Here is a 23,676-nt window from a genome sequence, read left to right on the forward strand (position 1 = left end):
TAGTCTGTAGACTGTGGGGGACTCAGAGGTAAATAAGAGATAAGAGACATCCTTCTTGCAGGAACCTTGGGATCCAGAAAAAGAGAGATGGCAAGCATGCAGATGTCTCTCAGATACAGCAAGAGAGCATCACCCCAGAGGCACAAACAGCCATGGAGCACCAAGAAAATCAGAGTTAAGGAGGAAGAAATACATTTTTATGTAGGACAAAAGGAAGGGCAGAAATTTTCTAGGAAGAGACAGGGCTAAGTGAATTCTCTTGAAACTGCATTTGCATAGCAAGCATATTATTTTATTTACATTGCATATCTATTTAGGATGGCTTATTCGGGAGGCTGAAGGAGATTACAGGAAGCTAAAGACTCTCAAACCATGTCTTGTCCCCACTGAACTTCCCTGAAGATTCTATCATGGCAGGTCCACTGGGCCCAGCCAAGGGCAGTGGGGATGACTTGTGAGAGCCACACACATAAAGGGGAGATGTTCCAGGAGTTGAGCGGCAGGGAAGGTCCAGGAGGCTCACCTCTTCCACATGATACTGGAAATGACAACAGGCCTCACTGGGGAGCCCAGGTATCCCTCCAGATGCTGTAGCAGTGGGAAGGGGTCCACAGTAGACAATGCTCACACGCCCTTGCACAGGCACATGCAGTACACACACACTCATGTGCACATATGTGCACACGCACACACAGCTTCATATGGCCTTTATAGTACCTTAATAGCACTTGCCTGCATGCCAAGTACTAGGAGTTAAGAACTAGTGACCAGGCTTTTCTTCTGAAACATATATACCATCCGACTCTGCAAATAAGATGAGAATTGTTAGTTTGCAGCCAAAAATATACCTCAGCTATTCCATTCTTGTGATAACATGTTGCCTGGAGGCAGGACCACCTTGGTTAAAGACACTGGCTGTGTATGGCACAACTTCAGGGGTGCCATTCCAGCTGTGCAATGCAATGTTTTCATCTAGTGGAAAGAGTACTAGATATGAAGGGATACAGCCTGGCGTTCAAGCCCCAACACTGGAGCATGCGACCTGGACAGACTCTGATACATTAACTCTATGCCTCAATTTCCTCATTTGCAAAACAGGGGTCTCAGCTACCTCTTGTAAGCTTATGAGAAACTCAAATAAGAGAAAGTATATCCAAGTACATCCTAAAATTTATAGCACTATGGAATCATAGGATCTTATTACTATTATTTTCTTCATAGCTATCTACCAACACAGTTTCAGCATTCACTGAAAGGTCCATACATATTTTTAAACCTCCCCCTTCCATATTGATGCTACTCAGATGTTCCCATATCTCACCAGCCTGTGGGTTCAAATGGAACCCAAGAACATTAATTATGTAACTGCAGATCCTCATCCCACCACCCTTCTCTCCACATCCTTCCCATTTAGTGGGGTTTCTTCAAGTGTATCTGTGTGTTCATTGGCAGGTAGGTCCACCCCAGCCTTGTCAGCAGGGTCTGCTGCCTACAATTGGGCCTCCTTACCCTGTCATAGCTGCTGGGCCCTCAGAGAGAACAGAACACAGTGCCCCAGTAGCTCCAATTGCCTCCCCAGGCACTGCACCCTTCACAGAGGCTGCATTGAACCTCAGCATAACAAAGCTTCATCGCACTGGTGCTCCTCTCTACTCTGCATTGCATGTTGTCAACTGGACTCCAAAGCAGAACTGCTTGGACCCCAAGTCTCACAAAGTTCTTTTGGCCAAGTCTCCTTGGTTTCTGCCTTAAGACCTTCTTCCAAAAAATAAAATGTTGTCCCTGATTGGGCTCATCAGGGAACTGAACACCAACTCACCATCTTTCTCCCTACATCCCTGCCTTGCCCTACCCTCTCCTTTCTCCCTTCATCCAAAAAAAGGAGTCTTTATCCCTATCATCTTATGGCTGGTTGGCATTCTCTATTTCCACAGGTCCAAGTTCCACACAGGTTTGGCCAACACCACCCTATTGCATTTGATTTAGTAAAGTTATAAATAAAGGAACTGGGGAATTTTTAAATTTTGGAACCATCATAGCCAACAATGACTTGTTACAGTGGTTTGTCATCATGACTCACACTTAGGAAGCCTCCATTTAGCACTGCATCAGCATAATACTTTAATTCAGCAAGCAAGTGGTCTTTAGTCATTGTCCCAATGCTACGTAAATAGATGTGCTCTCATTAGCTCAGACATCAGCTTTTCCTGCTGTCATCAATCCTTGGAAGTTTATCTCAAGGATGATACACATCCCTTCCCCAAGGCACACATCCTCCCTCCACTCCTCTCCAGAAAGTTCTGTTCATGGGCCTGGCTTCAGGGGTTCACATCCAGCCTGATGCGTGGATGTGTCTCCTAATTCTCTCTGAGAATGAGTCCCAGGCTTGAGTCCCCTGAACAACTCTATGACCTACATCTCCATAGTGAACTTAAGCTCCCTTTGGGAGACCTAGTGGTCTCTTGAAGGATATTCAATAGTACTTCTGTTAATGAAGGGATGTGTTCTGACAAGATACTTTGTGATCAGAAGCACTATTCCTAGAAATAAACTTGGACCCATAAGCATGCACACTTTGAAACCAGTAAAGGTCCCAATAATCTCCTGATAGCCAAATTCAATGGATGCTTTTTAATCATCCCATTTGATTTCTCTTCTACCTCTGACATGGTTGAAACAGAAAATCAGGAGAGAGTAGTGGAAATACACAAACTGGGTTCAAATTCTTGCTTCACCTTACTAGTCATGGGACTCTGAACAAGTTACTTAACTTCTTTGGAACTAACTTTTCTTCATCTGTAAAATGAGTAAGTGACACATAAGAAAGTTCCAGGAAAGATTATAATGCATATAGAACTATTGGAATACAGAAGGCCCTTGATAGCTAGTAGTTATTATTTTTCTTTTATTATTTCTTTCATTGACCAACTTTGATTCTTAAACTCTTTCCTTGGATATTGTGACACCAATATACGATGGTTCTCTTTCTATCTCACTTTTCATTCCTCATTCATTCACTCAACAATAGTTATTAAATGTCTACTATGTGCCAAACATTTACTAGGCACTGAAGTTACAAAAATTAATAATATACAGTCCCTGTTCTAGAGAGGTTCACAGTCTAGTGGGGAGATGGGCAAACAATGATGACTCAACATGGTAACTGTTACACTAGTGTTTCACATACAGTGGTCTGAACACATTGGTTTAATGTGTCAACAGATACCTGGGAAGGCTTCAGGCTTGAACTTAGCTTTGAAAGATTGCTTTAAATTTGCCAGGCAAAGAAAAGGGAAAGATGTCCTGATCAGAAGGAGTATATGCACATTATCAGTGAAAGTTAACAAGCTAGTAACAAAATCAAAACACTCAAACAAAAGAAAAATGTTGGACAATACCATTTAATTTAGTCACAAAACATGATGTGGTCATTTTTACTCACAAACTTTTGATCAAAGTTATCTTTGAAAATCACTTAGGAATATTGGTCAAAATGGCCAACAGTGTTGTCTTAGCTGTAGGAGGCTTATGGTATGAAAACCTGACACATGACAGGCATTCAATAAATAGTGAATGGGAAAAGCTATACAATTCTGAAGTGAGATGAAGAGGATATTTTCAAATTGGAAGCTAAGAATCCCTGCTACACTCCCCTAACCAGAGCTAAAAAATGTTCACATCAAAGTTTTCACCTCCATGCAGGAAACTGGTATAGCATTCTTTGGGGGAATTTGCCAGCTCAAGGGAATAGAACCAAAGACTCTGACATTGGGTTCCCCATGAAAATTTCCAGACAGTACACCTTATAAAGATAATCACAACTAGGGTGACCTCAGCTGAGATTGAGGGGTTTCCTGAGTCATGGGACTTTCAGTGCTAAAACTGAGATAGTACAGGCATACCATGGTGTTTGATGACCCTACCATATCCAGTAAGTCCCACCCATATGCTCAGAGTTTCCAGTACCTCAGCTATGATCAAACTTTCTAATCTGTTATCAAGATTACCAGAAATCATTGGCTTGAAATACTGAGACCAAAATAATACCTAGTTAAAAAAATAGCTGGTAGAAAACAGAGTATGCATGAAGAAGGCCAAAAAAAAAAAATCATTGGTATCCTCAGAAAGATAAAAGAATATTACAACAATGAAAAGGGACAAAAATTAAAGATAAGAAAACTAGAGAATTAATCCAGAAGATTTAATAGTATGAGTTCTATTAAGAGAGGACAGAGAAAACAGAGGAAAGGAATCATTAAAAATAATTCAAGAAATTTCCCAGAGCAGAAAGACTTACATTTTCAGATTAAAAAGGGCTTACTCCATGACCAGCATAATAGGTGATATTAGGTCTACAAATAGAAAGACACAGCAATGTGAAATTTAAGATCCTTGGATACAAAGAGAAGATTTTAATGAGAGAGAAAAAACAAGTCACATACACAAAAAAGAAGTTAGAATGGCCATTGACTGATAAATATCAGCATATCAAGTTATAAGACAATAGAGGAATGTCTTCAAAATTCTAAAAGAAAATTATTTTTAACATAGAATTCTATATGAAGGCAAACCAACAATCAAGTGTGAGTGTAAAATAAAGACATTTTTATGCATGTACAACCTTAACATTTTTTTTCTCATGTACCCTCTTCTCAGAAAGCTACTAAAAGATGTTCTCCATTAAAACCAAGAAAATAAACCAACAAAAAGGAAGACTACATGAAATTCAGAAAATCAATGCAGAAGGTTTCAGGAATCCCCAAAATAACTTTGAAGGAAAATCTCAGGATAAGAACTGCAAATCAGATACAGAGGGCAATGAGCCCAGAATGGAGCAAGTCACAAGAATCTAGAAGAGATTTCAAGATTAAATTGATGGTTTAACAAATAAGTCTGATTATCTTGAAGGAAGACTTAAATAAGAGGTGAAACATTTCAGACTGAAATTTCATGAAAACTAAGCAAGCAAACAAAACAAAGATAATAGGGGAAAAGTGCAGTAAAAGAGAAGTGATCATGGTTTATTACATGGCTCAACTGCATAGCACTGTTTTGTTGAAAGGCCATATATGCAAAGCAGTCCCCAAAAGCTGTAAAAGCAGAGAGACAAAAGATCCAAGCGAAGAAGTCCAGCTTGTTGGTTAATGAGTTTAATAGGGAATTTACATACAGAAACACAGTCTTGAGCGGCCACAAAATGGATTTATCTCTGCACCTTCCACTCCCCAGACCATCTGCTTATCTACCCTAAGCAGTGAGCCTGCCTGCTAGGAAAAAAACGTTGGGATGACCAAAGGGGCCAAGGTCTGGGATACTGGAAGCAGAGTGACTTAAGAGATAGATAACATTGAGGGCACTTATCCTGGAGGAAGGATTATTGGGAATTACGTGATTAGCTCCTGTACATATTCCAGGGTACACCCAGGTAAAAGGGAGGAGAGAAGGGTCTGGTTGACTCAAAAGGCAAGATGGTGGATTAGCTTCAAATGGAGTCCTTATGTTCCACATAAACACTTATATGCAAAATATTATATAAACATTAAGTATTGAGATTCCAGTTAAGATGGTGGAGTAGGTAAACACTGTGCTCACCTCCCTCATGAATGCATCAAAATTACACTCAAATTATAGAAGTTATATGGAGACCATCTGAAGATTAGCTGAACAGAACTCATATAACTAAGGATATAAAGAAGAAACCATGTTGAGACTGGTAGGAGGAACAGAGATGTTAAACAAGCTGGTCCCAGACCCATATGTGGCTGTTGAGAATCAGGAAGAATATCTCAGCTGCAGAGGTCTCCTCCTTAAGAGCAAGGGTTCCCAGCCTTACACAGGACTCCCCAGCCTAGGACTCCAATTCCAGAAAAGGAGTTCCATAGCATCTGGCTATGAAAATCTGCAGGAAAAGCCAGGCATTCTCTTAAAGAGCCTGCAAACAGACTCTCTGGATCACAGACATCTATAAGATCCAGCAAAGGAATAGACAGCTCAAAAGGTGCCAGAGACATTTGGGAAGGGACTGAATTGTGTGGCTTCAGTGCAAGGGACACCATTGTCCCTGTAGTGAGTCCAGCCTGCAGGCATAGTGGGGGCTAAGTCTACATCTGCATTAACTTGGTAAAACCACCATGATCTCATGCAGAGATCACAGGAGAGCAAGACAAAAGACTCAGAGCTTACAAAAAAATTAATGAAACCATGAGTTGATTCTTTGAAAAGACAAACAAAATTGATAAACCTTTAACCAGACTCATCAAGAAAAAAAGAGAAAGGACCCAAATAAGTGAAATAAGAAATGAAAGAGAAGTGACAACTAATACCACAAAAATAAAAAAGATGATAAGAAAATACTACAAACAATTATAGGCAAACAAATGTGACAAGGTGGAAGAAATGAATAAGTTCCTGGAAACATATAATATTCAAAACTGAATCACGAGGAAATAGAAAATCTTAACAGACCAATAACTACTAATAAAATTGAATCAGTAATCAAAAACTCCCAACAAACAAAAGTACTGGATGGAATGGCTTCACACGTGAATTTTTCAAAATATTTAAAGAAGAACAAATACCTATACTTCTCACACTATTCCAAAACATTGAAGAGGAGGAAAGGCTCCCAAGCTCATGTTACAAGCCCAGCATTATCCTGATCCCAAAACTAGACAAAGACATTATAAAGAAAAAAAAATAGGCTAATAACCTGATAAACATAGATGCAAAATTTCTCAATAAAATATTAACAAACTGAATTCAAAAATACATTAAAAAGATCTCACACCATTATTAAGTGGGATTTATTCCTGGGACATGAGGTTGATTTAGTATGTGCAAATCAATTAACATTAAACAAAATAAAAAATAAAATTATATAGTAATATCAATAGATGCAAAAAAGCATTTGACAAAATCTAGTATCAATTTATGATTTAAAAAAAAACTCTCAGCAAAGTGAGAACAGAGAGAATAAACTTCAACATAATAAAGGCCATATATGACAAACCCACAGCTAACCTCAAATTCAATAGGGAAAAGCTAAAAGCATTTTCCTTAAGATCAGAGACAAAGCAAGGATGTCCACTTTTACCAATTTTATTCAACATAGGATTGGAAGTCCTAGCCACAGCAATCAGACAAGAAAAAGAAATAAAAGGTATCCAAATTGGAAAGGAAGAAGTAAAATTATTTGCAGGTGACATAATACTAAATATAGAGAACTCTAAATATGCCATAAAGAAACTATTAAGAGCTGATAAATAAATTCAGTAAAATATTAGGATACAAAATTAATATTCAGAAATTTGCTGCATTTTTATATACCAATAACAAACTATCAAATGAGAAATTAAGATAACCCAATTTACAACTACATTTTTAAAAAATACCCAGGAAGCCCAGCTGTGTGGCTTAGTTGGTTGAGCATTGGCCCACGCACCAGGAGGTGGTCAGTTTGATTTCTGGTCAGGGCACATCCCTGGATTGCAGGCTCTACCCCCAGTAGGGAGCGTGCAGGAGGCAAGTGATCCATGTTTCTTTCTCATTGATGTTTCTAGTTCTCTCTCCCTCTTCCTTCTTTATCTGAAATATATATATATATATATATATATATATATATATATATATATATATATATATTAAAAATACCTAGGAAGCAAAACATTTTAACAAAGGAGGTAAGAGACCTGTACTTGAAAAATTATAAGACATTGAAGAAATGGAAGAGTATAAAAATGAATGGAAGCATGTACCATGCTCATGAATAGAAAAAATTAACATCATTAAAATGTCCATACTGCTCTGGCCGGGTGGCTCAGTTGGTTGGAGCATCATTCCCTGCACCAAAAGATTGTGGATTCATTTCCCGGTCAGGACACATACCTGGGTTGCAGGTTTGATTCTTGGTCAGAGCACATACAGGAGGCAACCAATTGATGTTTCTATCTCATATCAATGTTCCTCTCTCTCTCTCTCTCTCTCTCTTTCTCTCTCTCAAATCAATAAACATATCCTCAGGTGAAAATTTAAAAAAAATTCCATACTACCCAAAGCAATCTATAGATTTAATTCAATTTCTATTAAAATGTTAATGTCATTTTTCACAGAACTAGAACAAATAACCCTAAAATTTACCTGAAACCACAAAAGACCCCGGATCTTGACAAAAAACAAAGTTGGAGGTCTCATGCTACCTGATATAAAACTATACTACAAGACTATAGTAATCAAAATAGCATGGTCCTGGAATAAAAACAGATATATAGATTAATGGAACAGAACAGAGCTCAGAAATAAAACCTTGCCTACATGGTCAGTTAATCTGTGACAAAGGAGACAAGAATATACAAAGGGGTAAAAACATGGTGCTGGTTTGGCGTAAATGGGGAAAATGGCACCACCCAAGAGTCACACAGTTTTTTCACGAGTCACCTGACCTCCTGGAGGGTCTTCTGCCTCGGAGCCCAGGCTGGCCACAGCGCACTGACAATACTGTGGAGTGCAAGCTCAGCAGCACGGGGCCACTGGGAGCTGGGATAGTGGAGCTAGTGGTCTCCCTTGGTGGGGATAGTTGATCTCCTTGGCGGGGGGGTGGTGCTGGGGCATCGCTACTCTGGCCCACGGAGTACCGAACACAGCTTCTCAGGCACCCTGGGCACACATTGCAGCTGCGCTGGCCTGTGCGAGGCACCTCCAGTGTGCAGGCATAGCTGCTCCTCAGGGGAGGGGAGTTGAAATGGTCTCTGTCCCAGTGCCACACAGCCCTGTATCTGACACTTTCTGAGTTCTCCATCAAGGTCTCTTCTAGAAATTCTGTACCACAGATTCAAGCAACAGACTCCTCCACAGGACATGAGCTCAGCTGGGTGGGGCGACAGAGGGCTGGGAGGATGGCTTGTGCAATCCACGCAGGCCCATGCAGTTTGGAGGGGTGTGCTTGACTTAGGACAGATGATGTCTGTGCAGAAGAAGGACGCAGTACAGGGACCCTGGTGGCTGTCCCTTTCACTTTCTTCCAGGAGCCACACAACCCAGTCTATCCTCTCAAGATTCTAGTCCACTCTGAGCCATCCTCCCTCTGCCAGAGCCCAGGGTGAGCAGCTCTGCACACTAGAGTTTGTGTGCCTGCCCTTGAGGAGGGCATCTGGGTCTCTAGCAGACTCCTTTCTCTCCTGGTCAAACAGAATTCCCACTGATTTTCACAGCCAGGTGTTATGTGGGCACCTCTCCGTGGCTCTGTTGCTCTGGGCTGGAAGCCTGGCATCAGGTTGAGAGCCCATGTTCCTAAGAGTGACCTCTGCAGCTGCGATAGCCCTCCAGATTCTCAGCTGCTGCAGGTGGGGGTGGGGCCAGCCCTTTTCGAATCTCTGCTCTTCCTACCAGTCTCTATGTGGCTTCTTCTGTAAATCCTTAGTTATAAGACTTCTGTTTAGCTCATCTTCAATTGGTTATTCTGTTTGATTGTTCTATAATTTAGTTGTAATTCCAGTTCGAGTCTGGAAGGAGGTGAGTGTAACTTCTTCCCCTTCAAAAAGAATGAATCTTACCATTTGTGACAACATGGATGGATCTAAAGAATATCATGCTCAGTGAAATAACTCAGACAGAGAAAACCAAATACCATATCATTTCACTTATATGTGGAACCAAAAGAACAAAATAAACAAATAAAGAAAACAGAAATAGGGTCATAGATACAGCGAACTAACTGATGGTTTCCAGATGGGAAGGGTTTGGACAGCTGGGTAAAAAAGGTGAAGGGATTAAGAAGTACAGATTGGTAGTTTCTACAAAATAATCACAGTGATGTAAAGTACAGTATAGGGAGTCTAGTCAATAATATTATAATAACTATGTATGGTGTCAAATGGGTACTAGACTTATTGACGGGAATCACTTTGTAAATTTTATAAATGTATAACTACTGTACTATATACCTGAACTAATATAAAATAATACTGAATTTCCACTGTAATTGAAAAAAATAAAATTTAAAAATGAAATATTAATCAAGCTAAAAAGATAAATAATTCACATTGGGGGGGGGGACATAGAGTTGAGAAGAATATACATATGTACAGGAAGTGGATAAAGGAAAACGAGCTATACATCCCTGTCTTCCAATTTGGGAATTCAATAGACAATGCTTAACACTGAAATGTTAAGAAGTGCAATCAAGCATGTCATTTAGACCTATGGATGTCAAAAGCAAAAGCATCAACTACGAAAACTGGGAGAGGTTACCTGTGGGAGGAGGACATTGCAGGGTGAGGGTGAGGGAGTGGGAAGCAGAGAAATGCTGGTTTTAAGTCTCATATAGCTATTTGAGTCTTTAAAAGATGTGCATGTAAAATTCATTAATTTCTTATTTTAAGTGAAGGTTTTGTTGAAATACAACATAAGTTGAGTAAGTATACAAATCATATATTCAATGCATTTTTTTACCATGTGGACATACTATACAATAGTACCAAAATATAGAAATAGAACTTTACCAGAAAGCCCCGTTTTTCCCACCAAGGATAACCAGTATCCTGACTTGTGACATCATAAATCAGTATTCACTATTTTTTAAATTTGTATAAATAAAATCATATACATGTGTTCTTTTTCTTTGTTTTGTTTTTATTTTAGTTGATCCTCACCCGAGGATATTTTTCCATTGACTTTTGGGAACAGTGGAAGCGAGAGTGAAAGACAGAGAGAAACATTGGTGTGAGAGAAACACATCGATTGGTTGCCTCCTGCATGAGCCTCATCCAGGGTCCAGCCCAGGGAGGATCCTGCAACCAAGGTACATGCCCTGGACCAGACTCGAACCTGGGACCCTTTGGTCTGCAGGCCAACGCTCTATCCACTGAGCAAAACCGACTAGGGCTACATGTGGTCTTTTGATTCTAGCTTCACTTGCTAGTATTTTTGTAAGATTCATTCATTTTGTTATATATAGCAAGGCTTACAATATTGCTGTGTAATACTCCAATTAATGAAAACACAATTTATTTATCCATTCTCCTATTGACAGACCTTTGGATTATTTCCAGTTTGTACATTCTTGTACATGTATGCATGCAATTTTGATTAAAGTAAAAATTGTAATGGAACAGCATGAAGATATGCATTTAGTAAGAAAAAAGCAGGATATAAAATTATATGTATACAATTACTGTAACTATTCATAAATTCATTCAACCACAACAAAAATTTTTAGCATCTTCTATGTGCCAGGCAATGATATAGGCACTGATGTTTCAATGGTGAAGATAATTATAGCTTCTGCCTTCCAGTGACTTAGAGAGTAAGAGAGAGAAGGCAGGGAGACCTGTAATTACATGTCTGACTATTTGAAGCAGAATTGCAGTGATCTATTCTAACACTGTGACATTTGTGTTGCGATCTGAAAGAAGACAAGAAGTTAACTGGGGGAAGAGGAATGAGGAACTGGGAGAAACAGCCTTCTAAGGAGGAGGTACAGAACATACTTAAAAGACCTGAGAAGGGAAAGAACAAAGTGTGTCCAAAAATATGAATCAAGTCCATTCCTGGAACATAGAGAAAGAGGACAGTGCTGCAGGCCTCAGCTGTGTTGAGTGCCATTGTTGGGCCATGTAAACTAAGAACTGAAAGGAGTCCACTGGGTTTAGGACTCTGAGGTCATTGGTGACTTTAACAAGAGCAATTTCAGTGGCATGGTGAGGGCAGAAGTCAGACTAGGGTGGGTTAGGAATGAGTGGAAGGTAAGGACATGAATATAAAAGTAACTGGGAGGAAATACATGAAAATAAAAAATGTGTATTAAGTAAGGATGGGATTATGCATACCTTTTTTCTTTAAACTTTCTTTTAGGTCTATCTGTTTATCTTTTTAAAGGAAAATTGAACTAATACATAAAAATTTAAATATTTACATGAAGGTCAAAAATTACTTTTTTTTAGAGAGAGAGCCTGCGCATCAATTTTACTCTTAGTCTTTCTGGATTATTCAAATATCCTATATTGTGAAAATGAGGTAGTTTAAATATATCAGAGATACATTGTTTTCATTGTGTAGTAAAAACATTGGTGAATGTGTTAGTAATAAAGAATTGGTCAGACTGTCAAACCTCAGAGGGAAGGTAGGAGAGGGTGGGGGTAAGAGGGAGAGATCAGCCAGAGGACTTGTATGCATGCATATAAGCCTAACCAGTGGACACGGACACCAGGGGGGTGAGGGCATGAGTGGGCGGGGGTGGGGGGCAATGGGAGGGATAAGGACACATATGTAATACCTTAATCAATAAAGAAGAAATAAAAAGAAAGAAATAAATAAAATAAGATAAAGAAAAAGAATGTAGTGCCTGGGTGTGCTGATTTTCATTTGCTACACACACACACACACACACACACACACACACACACACACACATTTTTTAATATAAAACACATGGTGTAGTGAGGTCCGTAAATCTGATGATTCAACTTTGGCCAAGAATCAAAGACAGTTTCACAACTTCAAGTGCCTTCGTGCCACAAAATGGAAACAAAACGGAGCTGTCAGAAACAGAGGAAGGTTTATGTTTATAGAAATGACGTCCCTCTTTAGGGAATGCATACCTTTGGTAGAAACACTCTCTACATATTTATGCCAAAGGCTTTATTCAGAAGATGAAAGGTTTATTTTATTTGAAAATCGAGGCATAAGTAATCCAAGTAGCAAGCAATATTTAGAAAAAGATTACTCTCCTCCTCATGAATTCTCATACCACTTGAACATTATTTCTCTTGTGGCCCTAATACTTTATTTATTATATATGTATATTTTGACTCCATTGATTTAGTAACTCATCTCTAATTTCCTTCAACACCAGATATTGCTCAGAAAAGCAACTTAATAAATTCTAATTAATATATTTTTACATGCATCCATCCAACATGGCAGTGGACCAGAAGTAGAAACCTTTACAACTGTGTTTGCTTTTCCTATTCAGACTTTCATTGGTTTTCAATATCTTCTTTGGCTACTAGGTCATTGCTGTTACTGAGTCTGCAGGAATCCAAATGGCCTATATAGCATCAAACTTGGGTCTACGGTCCTCTGAGTAAATGAAAAATCATTTTGTCCACCAGAATACTGGCCCAAGATTTGAACCAACTGCTCATATTATGTTCCTTTTCCAGCTACTTTCATCAACATCAGCTATGTCTTATAATTAACATTATCATTATAACAACATAAGCCTTTGTGATTAATTTGCTCATGAACCCTTTATTCCCAAGAAACAGTGACTCATTGTCTTTAATTTTCAATACATACTCTATTTTTCAATTTTCTATTTAACATTCTGAGATAAAAAAATCAATTTCTTCAGGGTCTTATAAAAACAAAATTGCTGAGATGGGATTAGAATACTATTACCGAGTCCCAGATATTGGTGTTGTGTCACAATCATTCTTCTAATAGTCACAGTCATCCATCCATCCATCCACCCACCCATTCACCCATCCACCTATTCATCCATTCAGTATAACTTTATCATGCTAGGCACTGGGTTTAACTTAATACAGACAAAAGTTATTGTTACTGCTCTCAATGAGTTCACAATTTAGTCGACAAATACACACAAGAAAACAGGGAGCTTTAAAAAAAAAAGAGGAATAAGTGCAATGATTAGAAATGTGTTTTGCAAACATAGCTGTAGCTTCCTGATATTTGAACTAAGAGTTTTAATACTTTCTATGAGACCAAACTTGTTTCCCAAAGAAAACCAGCATGCCACCACCAACTCTCAAATAGGAATTTTACAATTATTTGAGAACAGTTTTAGGATTGTTATGTGACACTGGTTTTTGAAGTTTTTTTCTTGTAAGCCACAGAACCTGTCCTTCAAAGGAAATTATACAGACATGTAAACAAAGCGAATACCAAGGAGCTGCCCCTGGATAAAGGCGGAACTAACCGTTTGGATCCCCATTCAATTGGCTTGTCCAATGCTTCCATGAAACCCCAAAGGCTGCTTCAAGCACCACGGAAAACCAATGAAGGGAAGTCCCCTCCTTCTAAGTTTGATTATCAATGTGTCAAATTAGTCCAATTTTTCTCGACTGTGAAAATTAGCTTAGGGTCTAATTAATACCTCAATCAAACCTGGCTAACCTAAAAGTGATCAGCCTGTGGGTAAGAATGCTCTACTCTATAAATAAGCCTCAGCAAAAGTTTGGTGGCTCTTTAGGTTTATCAGTGGCATTTTTTTTTTTTTTTTGTTCCCTTACCTGAGTGATATGTAGAATGCTTTCAGATATTTTGAATCACTTTGCCTTCCTTTCCTCAAAAACTGAGGAAGTATTTTTGAAGCCTAGTCATATAACATGATTGGAGATTTAGTGATAAGTAGGACAGATACACCCCTTCCCTAAAAGGAGAAATAAATACTGCTAGGGAATGTCTATGCATGTTCATTATAGCCAGCATTCATACAACCATCTTATAATTCTACTAGAGGACCGATGCACAAAATTCGTGAATGAGTAGGGTCCCTAGGCCTGGCCAGTGATCAGGGCCAATCTGTAGGGCAACCGGCCAGGCAATTGGAGGCCCCCCTGGCACCTGCCTTGGCCAGCCTGGTGCCACCTGCTCGCCGGCCCCACCCCTGCCACCGCCGCCAGCCGCCTCCCTCTGCGGGGTGACCACCAGGGCGATTGGGGGGCCCCCCACTGGCACCTGCCTTGGCTGGCCTGGGGCCTGTGGGCTTGGGGCAGCTCCTGCATTGAGTGTCTGACCCCTGGTGGTCAGTGTGCATCATAGCGACCAGTTGTTCCACTGGTCGTTATGCCATTCCATTGATTTGCATATTAGGCTTTTATTATATAGAATTGACTTGCGTTACCAACTAAATGTCACATACTACATTAGACTGAGGAAGACAAAATAATGAATGCTATCTTCACCCTCAAGGAGCTCACAAAACAATGTATAACAAGGAAAAAAAAAGCATATAAGTGGCAGGCCATTAAATGTCAAAGTGGATCACCATCATGGTTTCTAAAGAGGGTGAGATTAGAATAATTATAATCAGGTGTGGAAAAGTCTATACAACAGGCTTTTTTCTGGATCATTTGCATGGCTCATTAAGATGACAACTTTCTTTTTGGAAAACCAAAAGACTTTCAGAAATTTTCTTTTCTTTGAGAGGGAGCTGGGGAAGGAGAGCAAGAGGGAGAAAGGGGGGGTGAGAGAGAAAGAGAGAGAGAGAGAGAGAGAGAGAGAGAGAAATCAATTTATGATCGCTACACTCAGTTGTTTCCCTTGAACTTGATTTACTAATTGTCCTCCTCTGTCTTCCCTCTCCAGATAGGTTACCATTTATCCAGCTAGTTATCCAATCATGTCCTTGACTCCTCGCTCATCCACACTACCACCCCCACTCATCTATATATATAAAAGCCCAGTGACCGAATGGTGGAACAACCAGAATGACCGGTTGAACAGTCGCTATGATACTCACTGACCACCAGGGGGCAGACGCTCAATGCAGGAACTGCCCCCTGGTGGTTAGTGTGCTTCCACAGTGGGAGTGCAGCTCTGCTGACCAGGATAAAAGGCACTCCCACAGCTGTCAATCCCTGCAGGCAATGCCCCACCAGTGCACAAATCCATGTACTGGGCCTCTAGTATCTAATAAATAACTAGTATCTAATAAATAACTAGGTCTGTTGATTCAGCTTATTTAATACTAGAGGCCTGGTGCATGAAATTCATGCATGGAGGGGGTGGGTCCCTCATCCCAGCCTGCACCCTCTCCAATTGGTGATCCCTTGAGGGATGTCCGGGGCCTAAACCGGCAGTCGGACATCCCTCTCACAACCTGGGACCACTGGCTCCTAACTGCTCACCTGCCTGCCTGATCACCCCTAACTGCCCTCCTCTGCTGGCCAATTTGGTTTTGATTGGTCGGCTTCTATGCCAGTCAGCATCAAAAGCTCCACCTCCTAGGCAGCCATTGGCTCCCACAGCACCCACATTTGGTTCTGATTGGTTGGTGTCTATGCCAGTCAGTGTCAGAAACTCCGCCTCCTAGGAAGCCATTGGTTCTTCACAGCACCCACACTTGGTTCTGATTGGTCGGTTCCTATGCCAATCAATGTCAAAAGCTCTGCCTCCTAGGCAGCCATTGGTTATTCACAGCACCCACATTTGGTTCTGATTGGTCAGTTCCTATGCCAGTCAGCATCTCTGGGCCTATCTCTGGGCCTGGTCAGAGAGATGGGGCTGAACAGCAGCCCCTACAGAGGCCAGGAGAGAGAGGCCCAGCTGCTGGTGAAGCCTGGAAAAAAAGAGGGAGAGAAAGAGAGAGGCAAGTACTGATCAACAGCTGCCACTGAGGCTGCAGATCAGACCCTGCCTCTCTCTCTGGGTCTCAGCCCCCTGGGAAGTCAGTGCTGGGTTGCCAGGCTGCAGCATGGCAGTCAGCGGGGCATGGCAACCCAGCGCTGACTGAAAGACTTTCATGTTGGTCAGCCTTCAGTCATGATCAGTTGTTACAACCCTGGGCTTTTATATATTAGGATAACTTGAACATATCCACTTTTCTCTTTCATGCTCTAGCACCTCACTTTTCTACACAGCACTTATAAACATTATAATTAATTATCTGTGTAATTAGTGGTTTGATATTTTAAATCATCTCATCTACTCATTACCCTCATCTGAACTGTAAGGTCCATGAGGCCAAGGACTGTGTCTGCCATGGTTACTACTGTATCCCCAATACCCAGAACAGAGTCTAACACAAAGTGCGTGCTCAACGAGGGGATGGAGAAAATAAATAAATCAGAACGCAGTAGTAATCAGCTCTTTCATTGAAGTCTCTCATAACTATGTGAAGACAAAGTATAGATGGAAATATATATACTAGAGGCCCAGTGCATGAAATTCATGCACCGGCGGTGGAGGGGTGTCCCTCAGCCCAGCCTGAACCCTCTCCAATCTGGGATCCCTCTCACAATCCAGGACTGCTGGCTCCCAACCGGTCGCCTGCCTGCCAGCCTGATAACCCCCTAACCACTCCCCTGCCACCCTTATCGACACCTAACTGCTCCCCTGCCAACCCAATTGCCCCTAACTGCCCTCCCCTGCTGGCCTGGTTCCCCCCAACTTCCCTCCCCTGCTGGCCTGGTCCCCCCCAACTGCCCTTCCCTGCAGGCCTGGGTCCCCCACAACTGTCTTCACCTGAAGGCCTGGTTCCCCCCAACTGCCCTCCCCTGCTGCCTGGTCCCCCCGCAACCGCCCTTCCCTGCAGGCCTGGGTCCCCCCCAACTGCCCTCCCCTGCGGGCCTAGTCACCCCTAACTTCCCTCCCCTGCAGGCCATCTTGTGGCAGTCATCTTGTGTCCACATGGGGGTGGCCATCTTTGACCACATGGGGACAGCCATCTTGTGTGTTGGAGTGATGGTCAATTTGCATATTACCTCTTTATTATATAGGATATATATTTTATAATTCACTATAAGACAGTATCACTATTTCACTGAAATAGTTAACTTCTGACATGTCAAATATTCAAGATTACTCTATAATAGATTAAAGATTAAGAAACAATACAATGTGTGTATAATCACCATTATTTACATTTTCAGTATCTTACAATTTTATTTGTGAATTATACCTCAATAATTTCAGTATCTTACAATTTTATTTGTGAATTATACCTGAAATTTCATTAAAAATATAAAAGAAACAGAACAACATATCCCTTTAGGAGTTGATATAGTATGGCAATAGACCCAGTTGTTCACATTTTGAGTCTTTTAATTTATCGTCTGGTCTATAAACACTATATAACTTGTGCAATCAAATTTTCTATGTGCATATGGTGGCCCTGCCAAGCATCCAGCACTTGATTGAGAGAACATCCTGGACACATATATGAGTGAATCTAAACTTAGCATCTGTGATATGCAATAAGTCCTTGATTTATCCTTATGTTTATTTCATTTACCAGGAAATACATTAGGCTCTTGTGTCCACTGCTGATTTGGAAACATGTCCTTTGTTTGTGAAGGTTGTCTCATAAAACAGTCACAAGTTCCATACCACTAGGGCCAATATTTCCCAGATCAACACACTTCAAAGCAGAACTCAATTTCAACAATCTTTTTCAGAAGGAGAGGCCTCCATAAGAGTAGAACATCTGCTTTGATTTGGTAAACAGTAATGTTTCATTGCCTGCCTGTCTACTGCAGAGGCTGCATATCACAAAACCCTAAATGCCATCAAGGATTCAGCCTCCAGGCTGGATGCTCTTTATCCAGTCCAACCCAGCAATTCTTACCAAGCAAAAGCAACCTCATTGTAGCCTGTTCCATCTGCCTTTAGTCTTGGAAAAGGTTAAACTTCTGCAGAAGCTCAATGAACCATATCCTGCTCTGAGAAATACAGATTTGTTATTGTTTTGCACAGAAATGAAACAAATGGAATTAAAACAAGAGCGGATCTTATGAATCACAGGATGTGGGTGAAGAGCTCTTACTGAGTTGAGAACTTAAAAACTAATTCATTGAACTGACAGCAAGGATATTTGAGGTCACGGTCCTGCTGTGCACCAATGAGCTGTGTGAGTAAATCACTGAACTCCTCTGAGCCTCTGTTTCCACACCTCTAAAATGGGAATAATAATTTCCATTTCCATTCTTTTAACTTGCCTTCAGGACTGATAAAAGAATGAGATGACAGGTATTAAAGCACTTTATAACTCTAAAGAAAGCTATAAACTAAAAAAAAATTCCAAAATGGAGAAAAACCCCCAAAATTACTCTGATTGGGAACCTGAAACAAGTAGGTAGCTTTTTTTTGGCGGGGGCGGGGGGGGGGGGAGAGAGCAACGTATCTGTTTTTCTAAGTGAATATTTAACGAATTCAACATTTCTTGAGTGTGCATCTGTGTTTCAAGAGAAAGTTTTTAGAATTTGGAAGGACAGAAGAGGAAAGACATCTCATGATTCAAATTTTCCTACAGAAACTCCAAAGAAGTACATAATTGGGTTCATTTATTCCTATGCTCACACACTCATCCTATAAATAAACATTGAAATCCACAACTGTTTATTGAGCATCTACTACACTCTAAATACTGTGCTAGCCACTGCAGATTCAACAAGGAAAAAGTCTATCTTGATCCCTGCTCCTGTGGACCTTACATCAAAGCATTTTTTTGAAATGCAAGGATAAATTAGACATGATTTCTACCCAGAGCAGCTATAAACTCATAGAAAAGAAAGTGGACATAAAGCAAAATTAAATAATTCTCAGAGGACTCTGCTTTTAGCAGCAAGAAGAACAGATGAATGAGTTGTATCAATTCTCTCTTTTTCCTAGATCACCAAACAGCATCAATACCAGCATATACTAGTAGATATGGTTTAGTACCTTCTATCTTAAACTCTCCTTTGACCTTATTTCCTTTCATAGCAAAACTTCTTATAAGGCTTGCCTATAGATAGTGTCTCCACTTGCCCTCCTCAAACCAATTCAGACTATTCTACTGAGACTACTCTTGGCAAGATCACCAATCACCTTCATCTTGACAAATTAAATGGTCACTGAATCCAATGGTTAATATCTGGTAGTGATATTTTGTTCTATTTACTCAAGATTTTGAAATCTGTAGTCATACTTTAAAAACACCTCTTTCTCATGGAGTGTCAGTCTTACGCAGTTTATTTAGCATTATCTCAGACTATGTGTAGAGAATGCCAGTGGTAAGAGAAAGGCAAGAACATCATCTGGAAGTGGGGGAAGTGGAATAGGGTGAAAAAAATTCAGAGTTGAAAACAAAACACAGAAATGCAACCCTTCATTTAAGTGATTGATGTGCATATAGTGTTCTCAGTCTACTCTAGCAAAATGGTTCTATGAATCATAGATGGGTCATGGGAGGTATGTGGTAATTTTAGCTTCCACTTTGTTTTATTAAGAGCCATGGGGAATGGATCCTGAATCCCTCTTCTAAATTAGAGTCTGTGGAAAAAGACAGCTGTTGATCCCACCATTTCCACCTCCTAGACACCCCCCTCTCCACCGGGATGTCACTTAAAGGTAGCTCTCACTTCCCAGGTAGCCGGTGGGAGAGCACTCTGACTAGAGGTAAAATAGGAGGATTATCTGCCTTCCTTAATAGCCAGGGGTTGCTGTTTTGGCAGGAGGGGAGACCTCATTTTGTATCACACACATATAGCCACAAGGCCCCTGTCAGTCTGACATAGCTGTTATGTAAAAACACATCTGCTCCTACCTGGAATGCCCCAGTCCTGGCCATGGCTTTCTCCATTTTATTCTCAGCAGCAACGTGTATTTTTTTTTTTAAAATCTTACATAAGTTGAAATGATAAGAGAGTTTACCCATTTTTCCAGGATATATACTAGGGAAACAATTACTACCTGTACATAATGAATACAAAAAAAATCTCAGAGGCTTTAATTTAGAAATGACATCCTTCCCTATGGAAAGCTCATGAGACTCAGCAGCTGACCTGGGGTGTGAATGGAGGCTTCTCTGCCTATGAAAGCCTGCTCTTGCTCTCCATAGCAGGATGAGGCCTTAAAGGTGAGCAGTATTGTTGGCCCAAGTCAGAAGAGGCAGCCACTGAAGTAAACATGCCCCATATTTCTCCTTGGACTTCTCCTGGCTCTGAGCAGGAAAGTCTATCATTGTTTTCTGACTCTTATATTCACCAGCTTGGCCTAAGAATGTAAAAATGAAAAACTAAATGGGAAAGCCCTGTACAGTCATTGATTTTTCACAAGCAGCCATGACCTTGGGCTTAAAAAGTATTTTTCAAATCAGAGCCACAGATCTGGTGAGAACCTGGAGTAAACAGTTATCCTACAGAGAATGCACACAACCCTGCAATCTGGACTACATTCCAGAGATTCTACGCTGGCCTTCTTAGCATATTCTAGGAATTAATGGCTTCTCAACCAAAATGCACTGCATCCCATCAAAACCTATTGGCTCAAGATCATAGTGTAAATGCAAAAGGGCTACTTCTTCTCCTCCATATAAAGCATTTCACCTTTTAGAAGACATTTATTTTATTTTTAACTTATTAATATGATTGGGTGCCTGTGGACAATTATAAACCAGACTTTCTCTCCTCTGGCCAATAAAGATCTTTTCCTTTTCAATAGTTCCTCAATAGTTTCACACAGACAAATCAATTCTGAGCTGCCCTCCCTGACCCGTGAGACCCACCACTGCTTGGCTTCAGCCTACCTGTCCAAATCCATTTCCCACTACCTTCACCCTCTGCTCTGGGGAAGTCATTCATATCGGTCCATGACAGAACATCTTCAGTCCTCGCTTCACTCATTTTTTCCATCCAATGTTCCCTGGCACCTTCCATCTCCGCCCTTACAAGTCTTGCTATGCTTTGGACTATTGAAGAAGTCAGCCTGCACTCCACAGTTAACATTGTATAATACCATTACCATTCACTGTTGTTCCACATGTGATCTGCCCCCTGCCCCACACTTTTTAAAATAAACCTTTTACTTTAGAACAATTTTAGATTTACAGTAAAGTTGCAAAAATAGTACTGAGGGTTCCTGTACACCTCTCACCCCTCACTTTCAGTTTCCCCTAATGTTAGATTGTATATTAGTTAAAACTAAAAAACCAATGTTGATAGGTTGCTATTAACTGAATTCCAGACCTTATGTGGATTTCCTTAAAGTTCTTTTCCTGCTCCAGGATCTAATCTGGAATACCACATTGTTTTTATTGTCATGTTTTCCTTATAAGTACCTTCTTGTCTAATAAGTGATAGTTTCTCATTTATCCTTGTTTTTTCACCATCATCTTGATGGTTTTGAGGAGTACTAATCAAGTATTTTGCAGCATGTCCCTCAATGTGTATGGGTCTGTTGTTTTTCTTATGATAAAACTGTGGTTATAAGTTTTTTGAAATAATACCACAGAGATGGAGTATCCTCCTCATCACATCACACTGGGAGTACATGGCAGCAACAGGACATCACTGATAATGTTAACCTTGGCCATCTGGTTAAGGTGGTGTTTACCAGTGTTCCCCAATGCAATGTTTCTGCTTTTCCCTTACTATACTCTATTCTTTGGAAATACGTCTAGTTCACACTCAAAGTACCCTACACTCCTTTATAATCACCTAATTATTTTAGCTCTGATTTAGGGGGACCTTTCTAAGTTTTTAATGTCTCTTTCCAAAGTTCATCTCTAAAAGGAATATAAGCCCAGCCGGCATAGCTCAGTGGTTGAGCATCAATCTGTGAACCAGGAGGTCATGGTTCGATTCCCAGTCAGGGCACATGCCCAGCATGTGGGCTCAATCCCCAGTGTGGGCAGCTGATTGATGACATGGTGAAAGCAGTCCTGAGAGGAAAGTTCATAGCACTACAGGCTACCTCAAGAAACAAGAGAAAGCACTAGAAAACGATTTAAACCCACAACTAAATATATTAGAAAGAGAACAGCAAGAAAAGCCCAGAGGAAGTAGAAGATTTCACTTATTTGTGGAATCTATTGAACAAAATGAATTGACCAATAAAATAAGACCCAAAGCGTGGAGGCATGGAACAGACTGACATACCTTGATGTGGGGGTGGGAGGAGGAGAAGAGATAAACCAAAGAACTTATATACCTACTAGAGGCCCAATGTACGAAATTCGTGCAAGAGTAGGCTTTCCTTCCCCCGGCTGCCAGCACCAGCTTCCTTCCGCACCCAGGATCCGGGCTTCCCTCGCAGCCCCAGCTTTGTCCAGAAGGTTGTCCGGAAGGACATCTGGTCTAATTAGCATATTATGCTTTTATTATTATAGATATGCATAGCCCATGGACCCTGTTTATTAACACTCATGGACTCCGGGAATAATTTCGAAATCAGAGTGAAGAAACACGCAGAGGGCTTCACTCTTTATAACCTTCTGGGGTCTTTGTCTTGCAGATATGGTTCCGCCCCCTTTTCTGGGCTTACAGGAAGGCCCCCAGGTGTTGGGGGTTCCCAGGCCATATCCGAGGATCTGTCCTGGGGCCAGCTATAACGACCCTCCCCTCCCCCAGGGAAGTGCATTGTTCACAGTTTTTATGGCCTGACACGCCTTGCAAGACCAGTTTCCTGCTCAATACAAAAATAATTAATAATAATAATATTTTTTTAATACTTTAATATGAATTCAATCAACATGATCAACATTTTTAAAAATCTGCACATTATACACTGGTCTAATGTTTTAGTCTTGTTACATTACCCTACCCCATAACTCTTTTGCAGCTATTAGAAATTCACATCTTAAATATTTTTTAATTTGTCTCTTTCAAATTGTATTTAAAAATATATGGGAAGAAAGCAATCTTAAATACATATTTTAAGAAACAGTTTCAGAAAACATTTGGAGAACCAAGTTGTGAAATACCAGGTTTATCAAAGTATTTCCAGCAACATTAAAGAGATAGAAAAAATAAAAATGGAATTTTATTATTTTTAGAGTGAGTGGGTTGAAGCAAGAGAACAAATATACTGAAGTGTAGGTGGCAGAATGGCCTCAGGGGAAAGAAATGCAGTGTGTGGAATTATCTGCAGAGGTATTTCTCCCTGGTAGTTATGCAAATGAAGAAAAAATCATATATTTTTATTGAGTGGACCATTATTGGATACAAGGATGGGACT

This window comes from Cnephaeus nilssonii (genome assembly GCF_951640355.1).
Source record: "Cnephaeus nilssonii genome assembly, chromosome: 8".
Classification (NCBI taxonomy): domain Eukaryota; kingdom Metazoa; phylum Chordata; class Mammalia; order Chiroptera; family Vespertilionidae; genus Cnephaeus; species Cnephaeus nilssonii.